General features: G+C 44.7%; 1 protein-coding gene and 1 long non-coding RNA gene across 6 annotated transcripts in view; one reads left to right on the top strand and one right to left on the bottom strand.

Annotated features, from left to right (window-relative positions):
• The window catches only part of LOC140128901 (uncharacterized), a 44,279-nt gene extending 41,483 nt beyond the window's left edge, over nucleotides 1-2,796 (bottom strand). The window contains exon 1 of the long non-coding RNA XR_011855175.1: nucleotides 2,410-2,796. This is a non-coding gene — a long non-coding RNA (uncharacterized lncRNA). The remainder of the gene's footprint in view (nucleotides 1-2,409) is intronic.
• Nucleotides 1-26,127, top strand: part of GRIA1 (glutamate ionotropic receptor AMPA type subunit 1) — a 178,204-nt gene that overhangs the window by 76,207 nt on the left and 75,870 nt on the right. The gene's annotated exons all lie outside the window — the stretch shown is intronic.

Raw genomic sequence — 26,127 nt, 5'->3', positions numbered from 1 at the left:
GACCCCTCCCCTTTACTGCGCTCCATAGGACCCCTCCCCTTTACTGCGACAACGAGCATGTCCCCCCCCTAGACAACGAGGATTTCCCCCCCTAGACAACGAGCATTTCCCCCTGCTAGACAACGAGCATGTCTCCCCCTGACCCCTAGACAACGAGCATGTCCCCCCCCAAGACAACGAGCATGCCCCCCCCCTAGACAACGAGCATGTCCCCCCCCCCCAGACAACGAGCATTCCCCCCCTAGACAACGAGCATGTCTCCCCCCGACTCCTAGACAACGAGCATGTCCCCCCCCTAGACAACTAGCATTCCCCCCCCCCCTAGACAACGAGCATGTCTACCCCTGACCCCTAGACAACGAGCATGTCCTCCCCTGTGGCTGCGTGCCCTTTTTTGTGTGTTTGTGTTATTTTTGTCTTCCAGGACCGTGCCTGCTGTGGACTGCTTCGGATTCGAAGGATTACGTCTATGACCGACATTTCTAACAAATAAAATGGTCAACGAGGGTGTGTCTGCGTCTTTTGTTCAATAAAATTTTCTGAAAACGGTGTGATTATTTATTTTTTTGCGACACTCTTCATAGTTTGCCGTAGTAGTGGTGCCGGCTAGGTGACGGTGCTCATTACTAAGGGCTGGCCTTAGTGTTTGCCTTAATTTTTTTGTACCTGACCAGTACAAATGGTACAGTATAGATGGTCAGGTAGTGGGGCGGCTGCAGGCTGTTATTGTTGCGCTGGGATAGCCCCCTAACAGTGGCCTATCCCAGCTCAGTAATAGCAGGCTGCTGCTGCTTTTTTGTATCTGGCTGATTTGAACAATAGGGGGCACCCCATGCCGTTTTTCCCCCCCATTTTTTTGTAAAAATGGGGGCAACAGCCTGGGAGCCCCCTTTAAAGGGGGGACCCCACGCATATTTTTGTCAAAAATTTGAAGAAAAAACGGCATGGGGTGCCCCTATTTTTCAAATCAGCCTGATACAAAAAAGCAGCAGCAGCCTGCCATTACTGAGCTGGGATAGGTCACTGTTAGGGGGCTATTCCAGCGCAACAATAACAGCCTGCAGCCGCCCCACTACCTGACCATCTATAGACGGTCAGGTACTGGTTTGTACCCGGCTCTTCCCGGCACCCCTGGTGGCGGTGGGTACCGGGGTAATGGTATGGGCGTTAGTGTGAATTTGCCAAAAAAATTAAGGCAAACACTAAGGCCAGCCCTTAGTAATGAGCACCGTCACCTAGCCGGCACCACTACTATGGCAAACTATGAAGAGTGTCGCAAAAAAATAAATAATCACACCGTTTTCAGAAAATTTTATTGAACAAAAAACGCAGACACACCCTCGTTGACCATTTTATTTGTTAGAACTGTCGGTCATCGATGTAATCCTTCGAATCGGAAGCAGTCCACAGCAGGCACGGTCCTGGAAGACAAAAATAACACAAACACACAAAAAAGGGCACGCAGCCACAGGGGGGGACAGGCTCGTTGTCTAGGTGGGGGACATGCTCGTTGTCTAGGGGGGGGACATGCTCGTTGTCTAGGGGGGGGGGACATGCTCGTTGTCTAGGGGGGGACATGGTCGTTGTCTAGGTGGGGGTACATTCTCGTTGTCTAGGTGGGGGTACATGCTCGTTGTCTAGGGGGGGGTACATGCTCGTTGTCTAGGGGGGGGCATGCTCGTTGTCTAGGGGACATGCTCGTTGTCTAGGGGGGGCATGCTTGTTGTCTAGGGGGGGCATGCTCGTTGTCTGGGGGGGACATGCTCGTTGTCTAGGGGGGGGCATGCTCGTTGTCTGGGGGCGGACATGCCCGTTGTCTGGGGGGGACATGCTCGTTGTCTGGGGGGGACATGCTCGTTGTCTAGGGGGGGGCATGCTCGTTGTCTGGGGGCGGACATGCCCGTTGTCTGGGGGGGACATGCTCGTTGTCTAGGGGGGGACATGCTCGTTGTCTAGGGGAGGACATGCTCGTTGTCTGGGGGGGGCATGCTCGTTGTCTAGGGGAGGACATGCTCGTTGTCTAGGAGGGCATGCTCGTTGTCTAGGGGGAGTGGAATATGCCCCCCAATTATATACATAAATATACATTGGTGCCAGTGGATGCGTTGAAGGTATGAGCAGTGGCGTGGCCAGGGGGTGTGGTTAGGGGGCGTGGCTAGGGTGTGGCTTCTGTGGGTAAAAAAATCGCCGCGGCGCGCTTCGCGCGCCGCCATTTTGTCCCTCTTTCTCCTCCACAAAAGTTGGGAGGTATGCATCTTTAACATGTAGACGGTAGAAATTCCCTTAATGGCTGCTCACGGATAAAACGATTGCTCACCTAAAATGCCTGAGTCTTACCCAACAAATAAATAATGGCGTTCCCTGGAAACAGCGAGCAGAGCCCCCCGCCGCCATGTTTTACATACTAACCTGCTCTGAGAGATCACTTTAAATTCTGCTCGGCTCTATGGCCTGTGGGGAGCGGCATGTGAAAACACTGATCTGCCCGTGATTCTCATTCTTCTGTGTCATTGTGTCATCGCCTCTTTCCCCGGCTCCGCTCCACCTTATATAATGGCTTTGAAATGTCTGCTCTTTTGAGGATATTACAACTCCTTCAGAATATTTTGCATCTGCTTCATTTTTCACAGTGTTTGCTCCTTCGCCCAGGCCTCCTTTTGAATTGTTCCGTATTTAATGTTCTCGGTCGTGTTTTTATTTTTCCATGAATTTTATTACAATGTTTTACAGGTCTCTGTAGGGCTGGATCTCTGTGCGCTGCCCGTGGGTTGTCTCATCTTGTAGCCAGACTCCTCTCTATCTGTAAGATTGATAGGGGTCTGGATTTAGGAAGAGGCTGAACAGGATATATATATATATATATATATATATATATATATATATATATATACAGGGCCGGCTCCAGGTTTTAGTGGGCCCCGGGCGACAGAGCCTTAGTGGGCCCCTCCGTGGGCCACCCTCCAGTGGCCACACTGCCCCCCCTCCCCTGCGGACACACTGACTACCCCCCCTTCCACCTGCGGACACACCGACCACCCCCCCTTCCACCTGCGGACACAATGACTACCCCCCCTTCCACCTGCGGACACACTGAACCCCTCACCCCCCTGCGGACACACTGACCCCTTCACCCCCCTGCGGACACACTGCCCCCCCTCCCCTGCGGACACACTGACTACCCCCCTTCCACCTGCGGACACACCGACCACCCCCCCCTTCCACCTCCGGACACACTGAACCCCCCCCCCCCTGCTGACACAATGACCCCCTCCCTCCCTCCTCTCCCTGATGACACACTGACCCCCTCCCTCCCCCCTCTCCCTGCTGACACACTGACCCCCCCTCCTCCCTCTCCCCTCTCCCTGCAGACACACTGACCCCCTCCCTCCCGTGTTACATACAAGATAGGTTCTATAGGTTTGCTCTTAAGTTGAGTTTGTATGTAAGTCGGAACTGTATACTTTATCATTGTAATCCCAGACAAAAAATTTTTGGTCTCTGTGACGACTGGATTTAAAAAATGTTGGATTGTCATAAGAACCAGAATTAACAATAAAGCTTCATTACAGACACCTGTGATATCTGTTATAGCTGATTATTGTAGCCTAGGACTAAAGTACAGTAAATTACCAATATCCAGAGGTCCGTTTGTAACTAGGGGTCGTATGTAAGTCAGGTGTTCTTAAGTAGGGGATCGCCTGTATATATGCCATAACCATGTGATCCTGCATGTGTCGCTTTACCGTCGGAGTTCACCTTCTTCTTCCCGATGTATGTCTTGCGACACAATTAGAGATGTTAAATCCTGCGCGTTGTCCCGCCCCCCCCCCCGATTTGTGTCGCATGAAAGCCAAAATACGCCAAAATCTGATTGCGTGCGACAAAAAGCCCTTCTAAATGCGGCGTACATCGGAAATCTTCGGATATTCCGACGATAGTGCGGTCTGCGGACCCTTAGTAAATGAGACCCAATATGGTAGAAGATTTCAATACCATGTCTAATGTATAGGAGCTCAGCTGCAGTAACACTTTCCGGCCACTATTAAAGGAACGCAGCAGGATTATAAGGGAAGATTTATCATAAGTTTCTGAGGTAAAACTGTTCAAGTTGCCCATGGAAACCAATCAGAGCTTAGTTTTAATTTTATAAACAGCTGTGGGAAAATGAAAGCTGAGCTCTGATTGGTTGTCATGGGCAACTAGAACAGTTCAATCTAAGAGATTTCGGATAAATCTCCCCAACTGTTTCTATTCCAGTGTAAGACCCCCATCTACATAGCTTGATGATTCTGGACCCCGGTATTGGTTTCTTCTTATATGGTTTAGGGGGCTTTAGGACACCCTCAGGCACCTGACGGCAAAGTAAAAATCTCTACGCTTCCTGCCCATAGATAGCAATAATATCACTCTTCTGAAAAATCCCTTTAAGTAATATTTCTTTGGATGGAAGGGAAAAAGGTAATAGTCCTACTCAGAACCTGGTGCCATGGGGCACATAGAAATCTTTACCAAATAAGAAAATCATTGTATATACCAATTTGGCTTCTATCTGCTAAAAAAAAGGTCTGTATTTATGCAAACCCCGCCTTAAAGTTGGTGGTTATGGGTTTTTGGCCTAGTTCAGCCAAAGGGGTGGAGTTAAATTGCCCAAAAGTAAATAATTGTTAAGTGTGCAATATGAGGGGGGCAACAACGTAAGCAGGGGTGGATTAAGACTGCCATGGGCCCTGGGCTGTATGAATATTATGGCCCCTACAAGTCTGGAATTTACTTCCTAAATATGGTACTAGAATTCATTTCTTTGGGAATGAAGGATACGTCCCTTCTGCTGCTTTCAATCTGCAGTTTCAGGACCCTCATGGGACCTTCAAAGGTCCTTAAGTAGTTCTTGTGTACATGTGTATTGAGAGCAGAGACAGATGTATGAGGATTTCATGGGTGAAGGTCATTCTCAGTATTACATTTGGTGGATGGTTTGGGTAGTCATGGGCCCCCCTGGAAGGCTTGGACCCCGGACCACCATCTAAACCGCCTATATCATAATCCACTACTGAATGTAAGAGGAGGTACTTAAGGGGAAATCTAAGTAGTTGAGGGGGTTAAATAAAAAGGATAACTTCAGTAGGTAAAGGGGGCATGAAATGTGAGGGTCGAATAGAAAAGGGGGGTATTATGATTGGGGGGCTAGAAAAAGGGAGATATTAGTGGCAGCTATAATTAAGGAAGGGCCATTATATCCTGGTGGGACACATTATAGGGGTTTTTACCTGCGGTCCAGCGGGGGTCATTATATAATTTAGGGGGATGGCCACTGTGCCGAAGGTATTTTACAATGGGGGGTCACAGAAACGGGACACTTAGTAGGACCCCTAGTATGTGGGCCCTATAAGGCTTGTTTTAAACAATGTGGGGGACATTTACACTAGGGGGTGGAGGAAGTGGCTTAACCCTTTAAGGACCTCTGCCATTTTTTGATTTCTCATTTCCATTTTTCACTCCCCACAATCAAAAATCTATAACTTTTTTTTAATTTTTATACGTACAGAGCTGTGTGATGGCTTGTTTGCACTTCATAGTGGTGGTATTTATTTTTCCATGCCATGTACTGCGAAGCGGGAAAAAGTTTTTGAAATGCAGTGAAACGCATTTACGCCGTTTTCTTGTGGGCTTGGATTTTACGGCTTTCATTGATAGCACATTGTAATGAAAGGGTTAAAACGAGACAGCCTCGGGTCTTCAGAAGACCTGAGGCTGTCATGGTGACGGATCGCTGCTCCCTGATGACATCACGGGAAGCAAAGACTTACCGGCTATGGAGAGGGCTCACCCCGTAAGCCTTCTCCATGCACCCATAGCCGACCCGTGATGTGCTATTACGTCACGGGTCGTGAAAGGGTTAAGGCAAAAAAAATCACATGTTTTTTTTAAGCGCAGGATGTAAATGTCACTATTACAGGTGTGAAGTTGGTAACTAAGCACCTGGCGAGAATTAAGTCTATATACAGATATTTTTCTGTATCCTTTTAGCTCAGGAAACCCATTTAATCTTTGCTATAAACCAACAAAAACAACCATCAAAATATTGGACAATTCATTGGGTGAGTGCAGGATCTGGAGTCCAGCAGCGCCCCCTGACTGCTGTTGTGGTGAAATAAATTGCATGGGTAAATAATCGGATGCCACAGATTCCAGCGATGTTTGCTTTATGTACAATGAGATCCATCATCTATGAGTGTTATAATGTAACACCCCTCATTGTATGGATTCCGTCATGTCAGGGCTGCAGTTGCCATAGTTACAGTCTAGTAGGATTCTATCCAACGTAATTATTTAGCTGCAGTAACATTAAGGGACCTGACATAAAGTAATCTATGGAAACAGGTACTTTGCCACCATCTGTTGAAATCTAATGCAAAAGGAAGACACTGGGGCTTATTTACTAAGGGTCCCGTGGCCGCATTTTTGTCGGGTTTTCTGGCTATTCGGGGATTGTGGCGCACACGATCGGATTTGGGCGCATCGGCGCAAGCTTTCATGCAACAGAAATCGGGGACGGCCGTCGGACGATCCTACGGATTAGGAAAAACAACAGGATTTAACTTTGAATTTGTGACGCAAGACCAAGCTCTTACATGGACCGGGTAGAAGAAATCGGGCGGACCATTGGGGCAGATTTACTTACCCGTCCCTGCGCGATCCCTGAGGTGCGTTCCCCCACTCCAATGCACAGCTGCCGCGATTCCCTAAGATCGTGTCCCCGATTTCCTGCATGTGTCGCTTCCCCGATCAGGTCCGCCGGAGTTCACCTTCTTCTTCCCGGAACATGTAAGTGCATTGTCTTGCGACACAATTTCAAAGTTAAATCCCGCGGTTTGTCCGAATCCGCCGGATCGTCCAACGCCCCACCCCCCGACCACTTTCTGTTGCGTGCGCTACAATCCCCGGCGATCCCCGAAACGTCGCAAAACTTAACGAAAATGCAGCCAAGGGACCCTTAGTAAATAAGCCCCATTGCATATGTACGCTACTTGTCAGTTGACCCTAAGCAGCAGGGCCCCCATAATGCAATAGTTAAGATATGAGAATGCAAAGGACTACGGCAAGTTTTTACCACATGTTGAACCATATGGAGATGTCAGGATATGCTGGCATAGACTGTGTAAGAAAAGGGCTGCCAAGCTGTAAGAATCCCCCTGGGGCTAATCTTAAAGGGGAGGTCCATGATGGTAAATCGGCTAGCCCAGGGGCACAGTAGAATCCAACTTACAAGAAATTAGAGGACCCTATAAAGTTTGGGTTTGACTTTAAAATTCTGTCTTGGTCTGGTTCCCGAGCCTGAACCCCCACTAGATAATGTCCGCAATCACTGTTGGCACTGATAGTGGGTGTTAACACATGATTGTGGGTGTTAGCAATGGGTTGGGACTGGAGCCCAGACCCAAATCCGTGCGGGTTCAGGTATGGGGACCTGAGGTCGCAAATTTTAGTCTGAACTCAAACTTTGAGGTTCAGGTCCGCTCAGAACTACATATACGTTCTCTATTCACCAATCCGGTACCAAACAGTAGCCAAACAGACAGGCTTTATCTTTGGTCGTAGACTGGCTGATGAAGAACTAGCCGTATACATGCTTGGGCATAGACTAGATGTCTTCCTCAAGCTTGTGGCACATCAAATAGCCCCTTAACTATTCGGCTGCTTCTGCAGCCCTCCAGGATAGCTCTCTCTATCTCCATTGCTCAGCACACTTGATTCTGATACATCGCTCGCAATTCCTCTAAACTCATCACTCCTTCTGACTTTCTCCAACCTCTGACTCCCAAAACCCAGAACTAGGGAAGAACCCTGGAACTTAGAGCTTATCGTATGGAAGGTGCTGGGCGGACAGCCAATAAAAAATCCTGCCTGCTAACATGTTTTTAGATATTGAATAGAAAAGGAATAATAAAATAATACAATTAACACATAACATAGAACAACTAAGGTCAGTAGGTGGCGTTGTTGCTCCACCCTGCTTATTTAGACAGGGGCTTAATAGACTCCTGCCATGATTGATAGTCCCTCCCCTACTTTAATTAGTGACCCCTCTCTTACACTAACTACACTCAGAATGTGCAGCTATGAATGACACTGGGCCATACTGCTGGCAACATGCACAATTAAAGGGATATTCTCATTTTGGAAAATTATTATTATTGTCTGATTGATGAAAAACTATATATTTTTCCAATGTACTTTCTGTATTAATTCCTCACGGTTTTCTAGATGCTGGTTTTCTGCTTGCTGTCTTTCTATAGAAAGCTTCTATGTTTACTTCCAGTGGACAGAAATCTGACCATGGTCACACAGGTGCACAGCTCGTTAGTATCAGAGAGTAATCAGAGCTGTGGGTTATAGCGAGCCATGCACCTGTGTGACCATGGTCATGTGATGTCACACAGGTGCACAGATGGTTATGTCACAGAGTAATCAGAGGTGTGGGTTATAGCGAGCCATGCACCTGTGTGACCATGGTCAGATTTCTGTCCACTGGAAATAAACAATGACACTTTCTACATATGACAGCAAGCAGAGATCTAGAAAACCAAGAGGAATTGATACAGAAAGTATATTTGAAAATTGTATAACTTTTCAATAAACCAATAAACTATAACATTTGTTTGCTGAAATGCTATGTATGCTGCTTGAAATTAAAACTTATTGGCCATGGAAAGAACAATAACTACAGAAATTAACCATCTTGTATCATATTGGATAATCATATTGGATATCATATCACAATGGACGGATACAAACCGGCAAGAGCTCAGATTCTCCTCCATGAACTATGCCCTGTACCTTCTCTTGGTCTTGATTGACAATTATGGTAATGAAAGTGAGGGTGCGGTTAACATCGCGATTAACGCATGCGTTTGTTAAAGCATCGTTAACGCATGCGTTAACATCGCGGTTAACGCATGCGTTTTGTAAACACAAGTGTTAAGAGCTGTTTAATTAGGCAAATCACTCTTCGGCTATTCCAACGCGTTTTTAAACGCATGCGTTAAACGCAATGTGTGACCGCACCCTCAGGAAAACAAATGGAAAAACAATGAATTTATAGAGGAGGTCCTGAGGGTGCGTTCAAATGTTCGGGTTTTCAGATGTAGCTTTTGATGTTCAAACAAAGAGTGGTGTGAAAAAAAAGAGGAGGAGCAGCTTCACTTAATGATATGTTCTGACCCATTATGATCCACACCTTCAAAAACTGCATCTGAAAACCTGAACGTTTGAATGCACCCTCAGGACTCACCCGGCTTGGGACTGCCCACTGAACACTTATATGACAACGCTAAGGTCAAAAATTGGCTCAGGGGTCATGTGTACAATGAATGCAATGTAAATGCTTCCAGTCCATTAGCACTGAGAGCATTGAATGAGTGTGGTTTGGGCGGCTGCTCAGTGCCCAAGCCATTTGGGGGTCAAGCAACCCAAATCACTCACCAATAATACCCTGTAGAGATAGTGAAGAGAGGGGCTTACCTCCCTGAAAGTCTCATCACACATGCATACAAGAGTTCTTCAGGACCTTTGAAAAAGTTCCAAAAACTGTAGAACTGAAATCCAACAGATGGGACTCCCCCTCCTAACCAAAGAAGCTTGGTTCTGGTTCTGTATGTATGCAGAAAATATCAAATCATTATGAAGTATTTGACTTGCAGGGAGCTCACAGTGTTCACTTTTGCCTCCTGAAACAGGATATGTACTTCTTTTGCCTTCAAATAGCTTAGTTTTGGAAAAAAAAAACATCTTTTAGAATCATGCAAATGAGCCTCAGGGGCTCGTGGCTAAGCCACAGTAGTCATCTGCTAATTATTTACGCCTCCATTCTGTGTTTCTGCCTACTTCCCAATTTTTTTTAATTGTAATCACCATATAACACAATGGGGCTCATTTAGTTACACAGCCGATGGAGTTCACCGAAAGTGCATTGTCCGACGATAATGAACTGTGCCATGATTCACTAAGATCGTGCGCCCGATATCCTGCATGTGTCGCGGCAACACAATTTTTTAAGTAGAAGGGTAGATTGAGGCCAGTCTAGCAGGTGAGAAATACCATTACATAGTAGTTTTAGTAATTGCTTCTTGGTAGCTACTAGACCAAAAAGGAAAAAAAAATTGCATGGATTTTATGGCTACCTTGGGCTGTATTGACCTGGCCCTTTTTTGTTTTTGAGTTTTAATTTTTCACTCCCCACTTTCAAAAATCTAGAACTTTTTTTTATTATAGAACGTGGGTGTTACTGGTGGGTGATTGCTGCAATATGCAGCAAATGCCAACATTGTATGGAGAGTCCTCAGCCCACGAGCCCTCTTTATACAGGGGGAGTCAATGGGGCTCATTTACTAAGGGTCCAATTCACGAATATTTCCGTCTTGCGTCGAATTGCCCCAGGTTTTTGGCGCACGTGATCGGATTGTGTCGCATCGGCGCCGGCTTGCACGCGACAGAAACCGGGGGGCGTGGCTGTTGGACAACCCGACGGATTCGGAAAAACCGTGGAATTTAAAAAACGAATTGTGTCGCAAGATCAAGCACTCACATACACCGGGAAGAAGAAGGTGAACTTCGGCGGACCTCGGCGCAGCAGCGACACCTGCAGGAACTCGGGTGCACGATCTTAGTGAATCCAGGCAGACTCGAATCCTCGTCGGACAACGCACCGCGAGATCGCGACAGGACCGGGTAAGTAAATCTGCCCCAACGTGTGACGTACTGCCTACATACAGCATACAGCAACAGAACCAACCTGCTTGGTTTAAAAGCAGTCTATGTATGTGATAGATGTCCATTAACCCACCCCTGACTGCCTATGGAGCTATTGGGGGCTAAATAGTCCTGTTCATAATGATGGTGGCACAGAAGCTCTTGAGGCTTCTCTCGAGACTGCCCAAATAAAGTTACGCCAAAACCACCGGGAGCACAGGCCCCTTTAACCCTGAACCAATATTCGCCGCTAAAACAAAACATACGGAGACTTGTATTCAAGTTGAACTGGTGGGTTGACGTGAGGGTCGGCCACAGCTTTATATAGGTTAAACCATTGTATAAACAATTCTTATTTTTTTATATAATATTATTTTTGTATTATTTTAAAATATAGATTGAACAGATAAACAAATTTAAATAACAACAAACATAAAGTGCAACAAACCCCTCCCACCTGTATGCCGGCCAGCCAATGGGCATGTAGGCCAAATAACCCAACTAATCGCCAGCTGTGACAATTGTAACACCGAAAATACCTTAAACAAAGGAGGGCGGGTGGGAAATACGATCCAGAAAGAGGGTGAGTGACGTCTGCAGCTCCTATTTAAGCTATGCTCACTTCCTGTACCACCCCTAGTCACGTAGCCCCCACCTCCCTGGGATACGCAGGATATCAGAAGGGTAAAGAAACCACCTCAGTCAAAGAGGGCCTATTCCTGTACTTAGAACCCCGCTAACTAAGACACCCTTTGTGCAGTCATTAGCCCAACGACTATACGCCTTGCAAAACCTGACTCTGAGTGTCTCTTCAAAAAAATTACAAAAAACCCCCCTTTAAGCAATAAATCACCCCCCCCCCTTCATGTATTCCAATGCAGCTGGGACACTAATAATATGACCTTTACGAACACTGCCATCGATAATTTCCAATTTCCCCACTGCTTTTTACCCAGATGAGCAGAAATCCACACGTTCCCCTGACAATAATGACTTTAGACAATGGAGGAAATAGCTGTATATGGCACGTTAGTGACAGAGCTCGTTTTGATGATCTCCAGCCGTGCGGCGGAATAAGCTGAGCGCTGGCGCACCGTGATGGTAAGGCATATTACTCAGCAATATTATCAGATAAAGACTATGTGAACTACTCTCCGTCTGCTCCATAGAGAGGAAAATTGCCCTAAATACAAACTCTATAGCTGATGCATCTTGCCGGAAAGGATTTTAAGGAATATTTCCAGGCTGGAAAGCTTTTCATACGTGGCACAATTTGAAATGATGCGCAGCCATTACTATTATCTCAAATCTTAAAGGGGAATCGGAAGAAAAAGATAAAGTCTCTTTTGGTAATTCTTTCCTGTCATCATGTAAGGATTCCTCAGGGATATAGAGAGGGAGCCGCATGGTATTATTGTGCTATTTGGATTCCTCCATAAGTCTGAGGTAATGAACTTTTAACCTGTGTTCTTTCTACCTCTCTTTCCCGCTCTTTTTTGTAGTGTAAAAGTGTCTTGATCTTGGCGACAGATAGTGATTGGTTCAATCTCCTGACCTATCAATCACTGTCGCTGGGCTGATTGTTCCTCTTCCTGCCTGGTTACAGGGGCCATTGGTTATGGTTGTAGCCAATGGTCAGGTTGTTTTGTGTATATAAGGGAGCTGTTTCTAACCTGAATAGAGAAGAGGATCCAGGGCATTTCTCCTGCCCACTTCTTCTTTATGTTTTCTTGCATATTGTATTTTTTTCTTTAGCCATGTCCGCTTTGTTAGTAGCTGTGGTAAGTCGCTTACTTTGTGAGTGGATGGGATATCGAAATGTTCATTTTACCTCAGGCTGTTTAAGTGCTTTTTGTCTTATTAGCCTTTTAGTAATAAAGTTTACATTCACTTTTTAACTCTAATAAATTGTGTTGTAGCCAGTTTTTACCCACTAAAAACTGTGGGGGAGATTCATCAGAATTTTTTGAGGTAAAACTGTTCTAGTTGCCAATGGGAACCAATCAGAGCTCAGCTTTTATTTTATAAGCAGCTGGGGGATAATGAAAGCTGAGCTCTGATTGGTTGCTATGGGCAACTAGAACAGTTCTGCTCTCGGACACTTCTGATGAATCTCCCCTTGCATCTTTGTCTATTTATTTGTATATGCTAATATTATTATTGTGGTGCTCATCCAGGGGACGGACATTGAGGCAGTGAAGTCCTATAAGTACTTGGGTGTCCTCCACTGGAGTGGGCAGAGAACATTAACGGACTTCACAAGAAGGGTCAGAGCAGGCCATACCTGCTGAGGAGGCTGAGGGCATCCGTTGTGCAGGGGGCACTTCTTAAGACCTTCTTCACCCAGCCATTTTCTTTGGTGTAGTTAGGGAAGCAGCATCTCAGCTAGGGAGAGGAGCACATTCGACAAACTGATTATGAAAGCCAGGTCTGTCCAGGGGGGTCCTCTTGACACTGTGCAGGTGGTAGATGAGAGGTGGACACTGTGTAAGTTGAGATCTATTCTGGAGAATAGCCCTCATCTCATGCATGAGACTGCCCAGCCCGCAGGCTGTTTAAGCCGGGGGGTTGCAGGACTGGCTGTGCTCCATACAGAAGGAGTACAGCCCCTCCTGTTGCCCTTTAACCCGGGTCACTTATTGGTTGCCCAGTTGGCCACTGGGTGGCAGTGGCCTGGTGGATATTTAAGCTTAAGCGCGGAGCTAGCCCTTCCTCTTTGGACTGCTCCGCGCTTAAGTTGGGGCTAAGGTATTAGTACAGCCAGTCTGTGGTGGCATTGGGGAGCACCTTCAGTGACAGACTTCTTCACCGCAAGTGTGAAAAGGAGAGTCATTCCTCCCCACTGCGATCAGGCTGTTCAACCAACAAGGCCCCAACGGAAGTAAGCTGAGCTCAGCACCTAAGCAGTCCCAAGGTCCAATCCACAGACTGAATACCAAACTGCCTTTTTAATAAAAAAAATATTTTTTTAAGCAGCATCTTCCCTCTGATTATATGTCGAGATGCAGTGCTCAATTCTAACCAAAGCATGTTGGAGGTTAATCTTAAAAATAATAAAGGGAACCTGTCATCAGCAATTGGCCTATTAAACCACTAGATGTATATTGTCAAGCAGCATAACACCTTCTAGCATTTGTTTCTTTCATGAACTTTGGTGGTGGCATCATCCAGAAAATCAACTTTGAAGTAAAATGTAAATTAGTTGTATAAAGTCAAGGAGGAGGAGAATTGAACAATGAAGTCATGGTGGGTCTGAACGCCTCCTCCTCTGTGATTGACATCATATATTGGACTTCAGCAGATCTGTTTAGTGATGTCTCTGGATGCAGGGCCATAAATTACAGTGAAGGGGCTCTGAGGAAGGGAGAGCTTGACTGTGTTAAAATCTTCACCTCCTTGATTTTATACAACCAGTTTACATTTCACTTTAAAGTTGATTTTCTGGATGATGCTACCACACTGGGCCATGAAAGAAACATGATCTGGCAACATACTGGTAGTGGTGTATTAGGTCAATTACTGTTGACAGATTCCCTTTAAGCAAGATAAACCAGGGACATTTACTCATAAGCCAGGCACAATGACCGTGGTAATTGTCTTATATTTGTTATATTTCTTCTGAAATCAACTTTTAACATTATGCTAATGAGCCAGAAGGCTACAGATACACAGTCTGTTACACTTCCCCCTCCCACTGTACTGAAACTTTCCCAGGCATAGGGAGAGGAAAGTGCTGATGGAGCAGGGGGTGGGTGTATCACACAGTGTATAAGTATGTGAAGCCTCTGTCCTTCTTCTTATTAGCAACATTTTAAAAGTTGATATTAGAAGGAAGGAGTCACGGTGCCTGGATCTCTGAGCAAGTGTCCCTGGTTTATCATGATAAATTTTGATAGTAGATTTCCTTTAAGTTTATGGACCTCTGCCATGAAGGCGCAAAAACACAATAGGTGCGGTATTGGCCCAGAAGACTAAGGCGGCCCACTTCCACCATAAACAGTTTATTACTAGTTATTAGATTGCTTGTAAGGAGCTGAACTAATAAATTTCATGGCTCATAGCAACTAGTGGATCATTAGGGAGACATAAGAGGATGTCTATGAGCAAATATTAGAGAGCAAGGGGCCCATAATTGGTTCCTGTAAACTGGCCCACTCCCGTCTGTATCCAACCTTGTAGTTATATGTTGCAAAATAAAAGTTTAGATGCTAACACTGCTGTGGTTTGCTAACAACACTTAATATTCCAAAAAAACTATTCATCATATACAAACAAGTTTAGAACCCCTGGTCTACAAACTGGTTTCCCACAATATAAGGGTGACAAAATTAGTAGTCCACACAATATATTGTAGGACTAACATCATCCATCTTGATTTGGCAGATAAAACACCACATCAGAGAATAGAAAATCAGATTTTGTCTCATTTGTTAGGTTTCTGTCTGGATAGATTAGAGGTATCCATCATTGGGAGTGACCGAAAGATGTAGCTATATAGTCCTGGAGTCATGTGTGAGGTATCCATCACTGGGGATAAGTGGAAGGCATAGATGTAGTTGTATAGTCCTGAAGTCATGTGTGAGGGATCCATTGTTGGGGGTAAGCAGGAGACATAGATCAACTCTATAGTCCTGGATATATGTGCGAGGGGTAAGCGAGAGACGTAGATCAAGCTGTATATTTCTGGAGCCATGTGTAAAGTATCCATCGTTTTGGGTTAAGCAGGAGATCAAGCTGTATAGTGGTGGAGCCATGTGTGAGATATCCATCATTGGGGGTAAGGAGGAGATCAAGCTGTATAGTGGTGGAGCCATGTGTGAGATAGCCATCATTGGGGGTAAGGAGGAGATCAGGCTGTATAGTGGTGGAGCCATGTGTGAGGTATCCATCATTGGGGGTAAGGAGGAGATCAGGCTGTATAGAGGTGTAGCCTTGAGTGAGATATCCATCATTGGGGGTAAGCAGGAGACATAGATCAGCTGTGAAGACCTGGATTCACATGTGAGGTATCCATCATTGGGGGTAAGCAGGAGATCAAGCTATATAGTCCTGGAGTCATGTGTGAGGTATCCATCATTGGAGGTAAGCAGGAGATCAGGCTGTATCGTGGTGGAGCCATGTGTGAGGTATCCATCATTGGGGGTAAGGAGGAGATCAGGCTGTAAAGTGGTGGAGCCATGTGTAAGGTATCCATTGTTTGAGGTTAAGCAGGAGACATAGTTCAGCTGTGTAGACCTGGATTCATGTGTGAAGTATCCATCATTGGGGGTAAGGAGGAGATCAGGCTGTATAGTGGTGGAGCCATGTGTGAGGTATCCATCATTGGGGGTAAGGAGGAGATCAGGCTGTATAGTGGCGGAGCCATGTGTAAGGTATCCATCGTTTGGGGTTAAGCAGGAGACATAGTTCAGCTGTGTAGACCTGGATTCATGTGTGAAGTATCCATCTTTGGGGGAAAGCAGGAGATCAAGATATATAGTCCTGGAGTCATGTGTGAGGTATCCATCATTGGGGGAAAGCAGGAGATCAAGATATATAGTCCTGGATTCATGTGAGAAGTATCCATCATTGGGGGTAAGCAGAATATCAGAGTGTATAGTTGGGAGGGATTAACGGGACGGATGGTGGCGGGGGAACGGTGGAGGAATTCTTGGCAGAGTCTGTGAAGGTGAGAATAGAGGCTTCTAGAGCCAGCGACTGTAACTGTGCGGATAACAGTGTGTGAAATCCCTGTAGCTTTTATTATCACAGCCATACTGAGATGGAGGTTAATTAGAACATGGAAATGATATTACTGCCGTGAAGATAGACAGGCACCGAGAGACGAGGAGAGGAGGGATGGGATCAGATAACATTCGATGAGGGGTATAAAACACCAATAAACCCAATACACATTATTTTCTTTCCATGACTGGATGTGCGTCCCTCTGTGAGGTATTGTATGTGCAAACCAACTCAGCCTTCACTGTAAATAAGTATGTTTTTTAATAAAGCTCTGGACATTGTCAGACTGGGGCTCCTTGGGCCTACCAGATAAAATATTAATGGCAGCCTAGTTACCTCCAAATTAGGTAATCTTCAGCTTGACCTTTGGTGCCCATCATTGTGTTAGAGCCTGATCCAACCACAGGATCCTCTGGTTCTCTGGTGGGCCAGTCCAACCCTGAGCCTGTGGCCTTCTCTTAAAGGAAATCAACCACTAATATAAAAAAAATTGTTTTTAACTAAATATACTCACCTGTCTCCCTCTTTTCCCCAATCACGGAACTGGTCTTCTTTAATTTTGACCTGCTGAAACGCAAAAAAAGATATAAAAAGCAGCCCAGAGTGCTGGGACACAACATTGCGGTGCTCCTGGTCGTTAATTATTCACACCTCCTGAGTAATGTCACCTCACTCTCCCATGCTGGAGAGGGAGGTGACGTCACACGAGAAGTGAATAATTAACAACCCGGTGCCCCAGGACATTGTGTATCTTAGAGTGGGGCGTATTTATCAGGAATTTTGTGCATGTTTTATAGCATACAAACCCTGAAATAGGTCTTAAGCCACCTTCTCACCAAATGGGCGTAGAGGGGGTGTGGCTGGTGGCACAGTGGGCCAACCCACTACCTATAACCTGCCTCATGTCAGACGTAGGCTATGGTGCAATTCTAGCTAGGCTAGACTCGCTCAGATTTATCAGGCTAGAGTAAAAGGCATATATGAAGGGGGTATTTACCATGGCTTATACCCCTGAAAACGTACAAGCTATGATTTCTGTGTGTCGGAAATTGTGACTCTATGACAGTGCAGTGGGCCGGCATGGGGCGTTGACTGTTCAGGCACAGGTCATCACGCTATTATACATCAGGTCAGACCTGGCATAGAAGCTACCCGGATTTATCAGGAAGCGGTAGCCTCCTGGCAGATCTGGCACATGCCAAGGGATGGGGGCAGAATCATACGCTGCCTCACTAAGCACCAGCCTATGATAGATGTCCCCTTGAAATGTGTTGCTTATAGGTTCCTGCTTATAGGGGGATTCCCTTTTACTTCAGCAAGTATCTTTTAGGTTGTGTCCCAAAATTGAAAGCCGTTATATTGGATCAAGAGAAACTTTATCCAATGGTAAAGAGGTCATGTAACAGATTAGAGAACACCAGAATTGTCTCAGATGTCAATTATCTCGGAGATAGACTCAATGATTGCATTTGTGGTTCTATATAATAAACTAGCCATGGCTATGCTTGGCCAGACTTTCGTAATATGATTGGCCAGGGATGTTCCAATAGCCATGTCTAGTAGCTAGGGGGGAACGCATTTGTCGGGTCCGCTCTAATCTCTATAAATTCTCACGCCAGTTCATCATGATTAGATCCAGTGTCTTCAGCTCTGTGCTCAGCTCCATGGGCAACGTGTCATATAGCTGTACATCACAGGGAACATTCCCGGTTGTTGTTGTTTTTGTTGCAACTTTTCAGTATGAATTGATCATTTTGGAACCACAAGGGATATAACAAATCTGACAATTCATTTGTGCGACAATTCTTTGATCTGCTACATAAACTTGCCCTTGATCCAATATGGCAACCATGTTTTAAACATATCCTAAAAGTTACCTGACTTACCTTTTATTGTATTACTTGATTTTTATTACAATTTTTTATATAGTTTTCAAAACAGCCTGTCATTACATTAGTCACTGGCCAAGAGCTTATCCGTCCTATCGGGCTGGGTAGGCCACCCAGTGATCACATGATTAGTACTGACTTGAAGATCTCTGTCTTCTTCTAGCATAGATCATTTCTCTTTATGAATTCATGACAAGGATAAATCCAAGCCAGCAGTCCGTCATTAGGAATGAACCATGGCAACTAGATGTCTCCGAGATCTGTCTCTGACACCAATGGACAAAGCCATAATTTAATGTTGCGCCGTCCGCAGTTAGTACACGTCTGGTTTAACCTCAGTCTCCAATCTCGCCTTGCAAGTCCCTCTCGGAGGACCTGTTTATCACAGACACTAATACGCTGTCATTTGTGGAGCCATGCTACTCACCCTATCGGTGTCCGCTCTATGATTAACCTTGGCCATTACACAGATGATGCAAGCGTCATAAAAATGATGCTTCTGCCTCGACCGTCCGGCAGAGCGATTGTCTCCGATGATGAGCGCTGGAATATTCCATGCGGTGCCAGCTAATAATTATATCCCCGCAGTGAACCCAAGCAATAAAAAACGGTAGAAAAAGCAGTTAGCCGTAATTGATGAGATTATGCTCATGTGTGGCGCTCTACTCGGCATGCGTGATGATACTCCATGCACAACTATTAATATTTCACGATTTTTGCATAAAATATTGATGCCGTCTTTTTTTCTCCTCCCCACTTTATTTAAATATACAAATTGTGCAACATTTTTTGCAACATTTTATAAAGGGGAAATTGGGATCTTATTACATTTTTATTTATTTTTTATTTTACATTTTGGAAATTAGATAGAATCTAATTGGTTGTCCGGAGCATCCGGTACCTGGACACTACCACTTACATGTCAGATTGTCTGTTATCTTAGATTCTGCCCTTTAAGTAGACCTTCATTTAAAGGGATTATCTGAGAAATATAAAAACTTAGAAGTGTAGTCAATACTGAGTGATTTTATTTGTTCCTGGGACATTTGTTTTAAAATACGATATCTTGCCTGGTCCGACAGGTGACTTTCTAAACTTTCTGCTGCCTGAGATGAGCTACAGAATGATAATATATCAGGTTATTTTTTTAGTATGTGGGTTCTCCATGCATTGTCTAACACCCATGAAGAAATAGGGTTTGAAGAAACCTTATTTTAAAGTCTCACGTTCTACCTTGTAGGAGGTGACTTCATCTTGCTGGAGATGGTGCTGCCTGAGGCAAGAGGCTCAAATTGCCTCATGGATGGTGCCCCCCTGTAAGCGTGCAGTGCCTATTAACTGATTTATAATGGGGTTACTTGACCTCTCTCTTTCATACCTGATATAATTTTGTCATTTGGGTTTGGTTCATTCTGCTGTATCTGGCCACCTCAGTCAGATTAGCTCCCAGAGATATCTTTGTGCTATAAGGCAACTCGGTACACCCTGCTGTGACTCCAGGAGCTGGATATCTTCTGTACCACAGCAAAAATCCAAACCCTGCTAACATGATACAACAACACTCGTGAGGAGGGAACTGTGTGACCTAGAGTTGAAAGCATAATTGTAATGTAGTGTAAAGGTGCTGCTTCCAGGTCCTTTGGACCAGACAAATTATTTAAACAGAGCAGCAACCAGGAAAGGAGAAAGAACTTTGGGAATGAAATCACTCAGTGGTGAATACACTACAGAGTCTTCATATACCCTGGACAGGGTTGGCTCCAGGTATCAGTAGGCCCCTGGGTGACAGAGCCTCAGTGGGATCCTTTCCAGTGAACTCACTTGGTTATTCAGAAACTAAAACTGTCTCCTGTTTCCTAAAATACCCTAGTTTATCATACCAAATAGCCCCCTCATGGTTATTTTATAAAAGGCCCCTCACCCTATGGATTAATTAGATACAGCCCCCCACACTCCCATGAATTCCTTATGTGCAAGCTTATGTGTGCCCCTCCCCCAGCAGCTCTGGGCCCCGACACTTGCCCAGGTATGCCCAGTGCTGGTGCCAGCCCTGTCTCTGGATATGGAAATGAATGCCATAAAATGATCACTTTTTTTCTTCTTGTTTTTAAGTTTACAATTAGAGCTGAGCAAATCTGGTTGTTTCATAGGACCTGCCATTTTTCAGGTACCAAGGGGCACATTCTGCATTAGCTGGCGCTAAGTGTCCCCACCCCGGCACTCTCCAAAACTATCAGGAAGCTCAAGCGTACAAACCGTGGCCCCAAATCTTTTTCCGATTTGCTTCTGACAAATCTTCCAAAATACGGCCATGTAAAACTTTCCGCTTACAGAGGAGGGATGGACAAGTAAATATTAAAAGCTTCGAAAAAAGTGAACAAAACTAAAAGGGGTTATATACCCATTTCCAGGGAAATTGGAGCAACGTAGTTTCAGAACATTTTGTTTTTTTGGAAAATTTGATGAAGCTTCTATAAATCGAGTCGCTCATCTGTGTTCACTATTTTTTTCTAACGTGTCAAAATATTGTATTTAGATGGTTTAATAAGAATTGGAGTCTGCACCCAAATAAGAGGTTAAGACTTTATCGTACACTCCTCAGGTCACATGACTGTGTGTAATTTATGGGCCACAAGCCAAGGGTAATATGCTGCTGTTTGCAGTCTGTAGGACATTAGTGGGTCAGCACTTCTAATCCCACCTAAATCCATTGAAAATGACCAGCTGCACCACAAATCTCGGAAGGAATAGGACCTGCTCTTTACCTTGGCACATCCCAGTGTGGTGAAACACGGTGCACTTGGGCAATAAAGGTCAATGGGGCAGATTTACTTACCCGGTCCTGTCGCAATCCCCGATCCGGACTGTCTGATGAGAATGAAGTCCGGCATGATTCACCAAGATCGTGCGCCTGATATCCTGCATGTGCCGCTTCCCCGCTCAGGTCTGCCGGAGTTCACCTTCTTCTTCCCAGTTCATGAGAGTGCATGGCTTGCGACACAATTTGAATTTTAAATCCCGGGCTTAATCCGAATCAGTTGGGTTGTCCGATGGACACACCACCGATTTGTGTTGCATGAAGGTGCGCCAAAATCCAATCGTGTGCGCCAAAAAAACCTTTTAAATGCGGCGCAAATCGGAAATAGTCGGGGAAACCCGACGGAAATGCGGTCCGCGGATCCAATGTGTGCCATGTAATACACATTTATGGTCCTATGCATTAGGCCTTAATTTGATATAGCTATGATGTATGCACCTCAGTATGGGGTGGACCTGGTTGGGATCATATGTGGTTTTAGGCAATGGACACCCAGTTTCCATCTATTTTGATGGATCATTTGTAGTGTTTTACTTTTCTTAAAAATCTTCCATCCTTCCCATTATATTATCCAGGAGTTCACTGTAAACCTCTGAATTTTATTATTTTTTTGTTTTAATTCACTTTTTTTCCTTGGAGGGAAGAAACTGATGGAAATTAATGGAACAGATGCATATACCACCCCAAAATTTTTTTTTACATATCTGTTCACGTTGATGGTCGACCATTATGGACAGTCACACGGACACAATGGGGGTCATTTACTAAGGGCCCGATTCGTGGTTTCCCGACGTATTACCCGAATATTTCCGATTTGCGCCGATTTTCCCTGAATTGCCCTGGGTTTTTGGAGCATGCGACCGGATTGTGGCAAATCGGCGCCGGCGTGCACGCAACGGAAATCAGGGGGCGTGGCCAAACGAAAACCCGACGGATTCAGAGAAACCGCCGAATTTTTAAAAAGAAAAGTGTCGCTGGACACGCGCTTACCTTCACCAGGAATAGGACCGTGAACTGCGGCAATACCATGCATAACCAGGAGAGGAGCTGTTTTTGAAAGAAAGCAGCCATCTTTTTCAACCCTCAGACAACTCCTTTAGGTGCAGCAATCAGTAGGAATGAAAAAACAGATATTGTTATTTATAGAAACTTTTTCAGAATTCTGAAAAAAAAACCTTACAACCTATCCTGATAGCTGGGAAGTATAAATTATGGGACCCCCCCCTTTTGAGACCTTCTATTCTTCCCTGACCACCTCTCGTTCTTTCTTCACTTTCTTCCTTTCTGGGATTTCTATGAGGTTCAACCACATATTCTGTTAGATAATATTTTGGAACCTTGAAGACATCATTCACTCCAGTAACAAATGTCATGAAATATTAACGTATTGATCATAGAAAGCGAAGATTCCCTGTGAAGATGGGTTTCTGGGATTACATTTTGAGGGACAACTGATGAGGACATGCACTTAGATGGCAATTTACAAAGGCTGAGCCGAGGAAGACAGGAATGTAGCCGAGGCCGCTGATCGATAGGGAGTCCTGGAGGAAGCACTTAGCATTGACTCTTCTGTGAGGATCAATGGTCTCTGTAGTATTGGACTGTAAAATTTGTGTTTCTTTTGCTGTGATCAAAAAGTTCTTGAAACCGTGTCTTTACGCATACTTTAGAGATAATGGAGGACAGAGGGCTGTTTTGTGTTTGATAGGAAACCATTTGATAGGACCATTACAAGGTACCATCGTGGCTTTATACATCTCAGCTTTAGGCTCCCAAACATACCATATATATAGGTTTTACCAGGTTTTTGTGTTAAAATTAGGGGCCTCGGCTTATACTTGGGTCGGCTTATACTCAAGTATATATGGTATATTTGGCTTGGCTTATTTTTCGCTGCAATTTGGGGAAATCCATGTGAAATGGTAACACAGGTCTACTCATGAGTCTGGATGAGGCCTCTGGCGCATGCGCAGTTCCCCTTATCCCAAGCGTGCAAAGTATCTATATATCTACAGTATCTACCTATCAATGCGCTTATCTACTGTATGTTGCGGTCGTTATGCCGCTGTATCTAATTATTCATCTAACTTTACTGTATGTATTTATATATGTAGCTGAACCCTCTAGAGCATCTATCTCTATATAGAAAGTGTCTATCTACCTATCACTGCACTTATCTATGTACAATATCTATCTATATATCTATACATCTATACACATATCTCTTTACAGTATCTATCACTCAATCTATAGTATCTATTGATCATATCTATCTGTTTATTATGTAGCTATCTATTTTACAGTATCTATAAATCAATCTATCTCTATAATACCTATTGGGGGAAAATTTACTAAGGGCTTCGCGCCAGTTTTCTGTCGGACTTTGCAGGTCCTTCTTCTGTCTTCTGAAGGTCCAGCTCCATCCTTGGGTCCCTGTTGCGTCATACACAACATTACATCAGCAAGCGGCTGACATCATAGTATAAGTGACCGTAGCTTGGAGGAACCTGGAGACGGAGCCGTAGCAACAGGAGACAGAAGAAGGACCTGCGGGAGGCGTCGGAAAGGTGAGTAAAGAGGTTTTTTTTTAATAGGCTGGACATAGGGGACAGCAGGCACTGGCTATATACTAGTGGGCAGGGGGCTGCTGACTATATACTAGGGGGCAGGATGATGGCTATATACTAGGGGCCAGAGGGCTGCTGGCTATATACTAGGGGGCAGAGGGCTGCTGGCTATATAATAGGGGGCAGGATGCTGGCTATATACTAGGGGGCAGAGGGCTGCTGGCTATATAATAGGGGGCAGGGGGCTGCTGGCTAATATACTAGGGGGCAGGATGCTGGCAATATTCTAGGGGGCAGGGGCTGCTGGCTACATACTAGGGGGCATAATGCTGGCTACATAATAGGGGGCAGGGGGCTGCTGGCTATATACTAGGGAGGAGGGAAGGCTATATACTGGGGACTGCTGGCTATATACTGGGAGGAAGGGGGCTGCTGGCTACATACTAGAGGGCAGAGGGCTGTCTATATACTAGGGGGCATGAGGCTGCTGGCTATATACTAGGGGACATGGGCTGGTGGCTATATAGTAGGGGGCAGGGACTGGCTATATACTGGGGGACATATGCTGGCTATATAGTGGGAGTAGGCTGTGACCAATACATTTCCCAGCCTAGGCTTATACTGGAGTCAATAGGTTTTCCCAGTTTTTTGTGTTAAAATTAGGTACCTCCACTTATACTCGGGTCGGCTTAAACTTAAGTATATACACATATACTTAAATATATATATATATATATATATATATATATATATATATCATCCTCTATCTATCTCTACAGTATCTATCTATTATAATCTATCTATCTCTACAGTATTTATCAGTCTCTCTCTACATTATCTTTCTACCTGTATATCTCTCAAGTATACACCTATCTATTACACTCTACCTATCTCTATACTATCTATCGATTTATTATTTATCTATTATCTGTCTGGTAGCCTAGTAGACCTGTAGCCTAGCACAAGCCTCAGCTTAGACATTATGCTCATTATCGTAAGAACACATAACCCTTTTTTTTGTGAAACAATGTGTAAAAAAGAATGAAAATATAACGCAAAAACAAAAATAACTAAAATAAAATTGCCCCGTCATCCTTCTAATAACTACCCCCGGGGCCTTTTCTGAATCTGGACTAGTTGTTTATAATAGTCTTTGATTTCAAGGCCAGCGTTCCGGTCGGGCGAGCCTTCATGTCACCGGTGGAGCGGCTGTCACTTGCGGTTCCGTCCTGCGTGGCGGATCCTCACAAAGTGAAGGTGCTCAGTGGAAACCAGTCTAAAGCGTTTAATCTATTATTAATCACTTAGCAGAGGAATGATAGGACTCGGGGGAGACGCCGCTATAAATATTTATGACCTTGTTAGCAAATGCTTTTTAAAGAGACAGCGGGAAGACGTCCCGTGTTTATATTACATGTCACTGAGCATAGACTTCATGTCATGTCACGGATCAGGGAGATTGTAAAGTGCTGCCGTTCATCATAGATGTCAGGATCTCCGGCATCTGCCCATCTGGAGGGAGAAGTCAACAGAGATGTCGAGGGTTATGGAGATACGGACAGATATTATTGTCACCAACGTGGCTGTCACAGGCCCAGAGATTAGGGGGGAATATTGGATTGTACAGCGTGAAAGAAGACTGGATTATAACTGTAGATGGAAAACAATACATTTTGATATTAAAGGGAATGTTTCAACAGAAAATCACTTATGTTTTAAGGAAATTTTATGTTTATTATATTATCTGAGAAATTTTGATGATCACGAACAACACCCCATCATTACATCACTACTGACAATAGATGAGGTCACAGCTTATCTCCTCCCCCTCTCTGTACAATGGCCTCTATATAGATAACACTGACCCATCATTACATCACTACTGACAATAGATGATGTCACAGCTTATCTCCTTCCCCTCCCTGTACAATGACCTCTATATAGATAACACTGACCCATCATTACATCACTACTGACAATAGATGATGTCACAGCTTATCTCCTCCTCCCTGTACAATGTCCTCTATATAGATAACACTGACCCATCATTACATCATGACTGACAATAGATGATGTCACAGCTTATCTCCTCCCCCTCCCTGTACAATGACCTCTATATAGATAACACTGAGCCATCATTACATCACTACTGACAATAGATGATGTCACAGCTTATCCCCTCCCCTCCCTGTACAATGTCCTCTATATAGATAACACTGACCCATCATTACATCACTACTGACAATAGATGATGTCACAGCTTATCCCCTCCCCTCCCTGTACAATGTCCTCTATATAGATAACACTGACCCATCATTACATCATTACGGACAATAGATAATGTCACAGCTTATCTCCTCCTACTCCCTGTACAATGACC

Source organism: Engystomops pustulosus, chromosome 4 (assembly GCF_040894005.1).
Source record: "Engystomops pustulosus chromosome 4, aEngPut4.maternal, whole genome shotgun sequence".
NCBI classification, from domain to species: Eukaryota; Metazoa; Chordata; class Amphibia; order Anura; family Leptodactylidae; genus Engystomops; species Engystomops pustulosus.
Note: the sequence above shows the minus strand (reverse complement) of the source record. Positions and strands in the feature narration are given on the sequence as shown.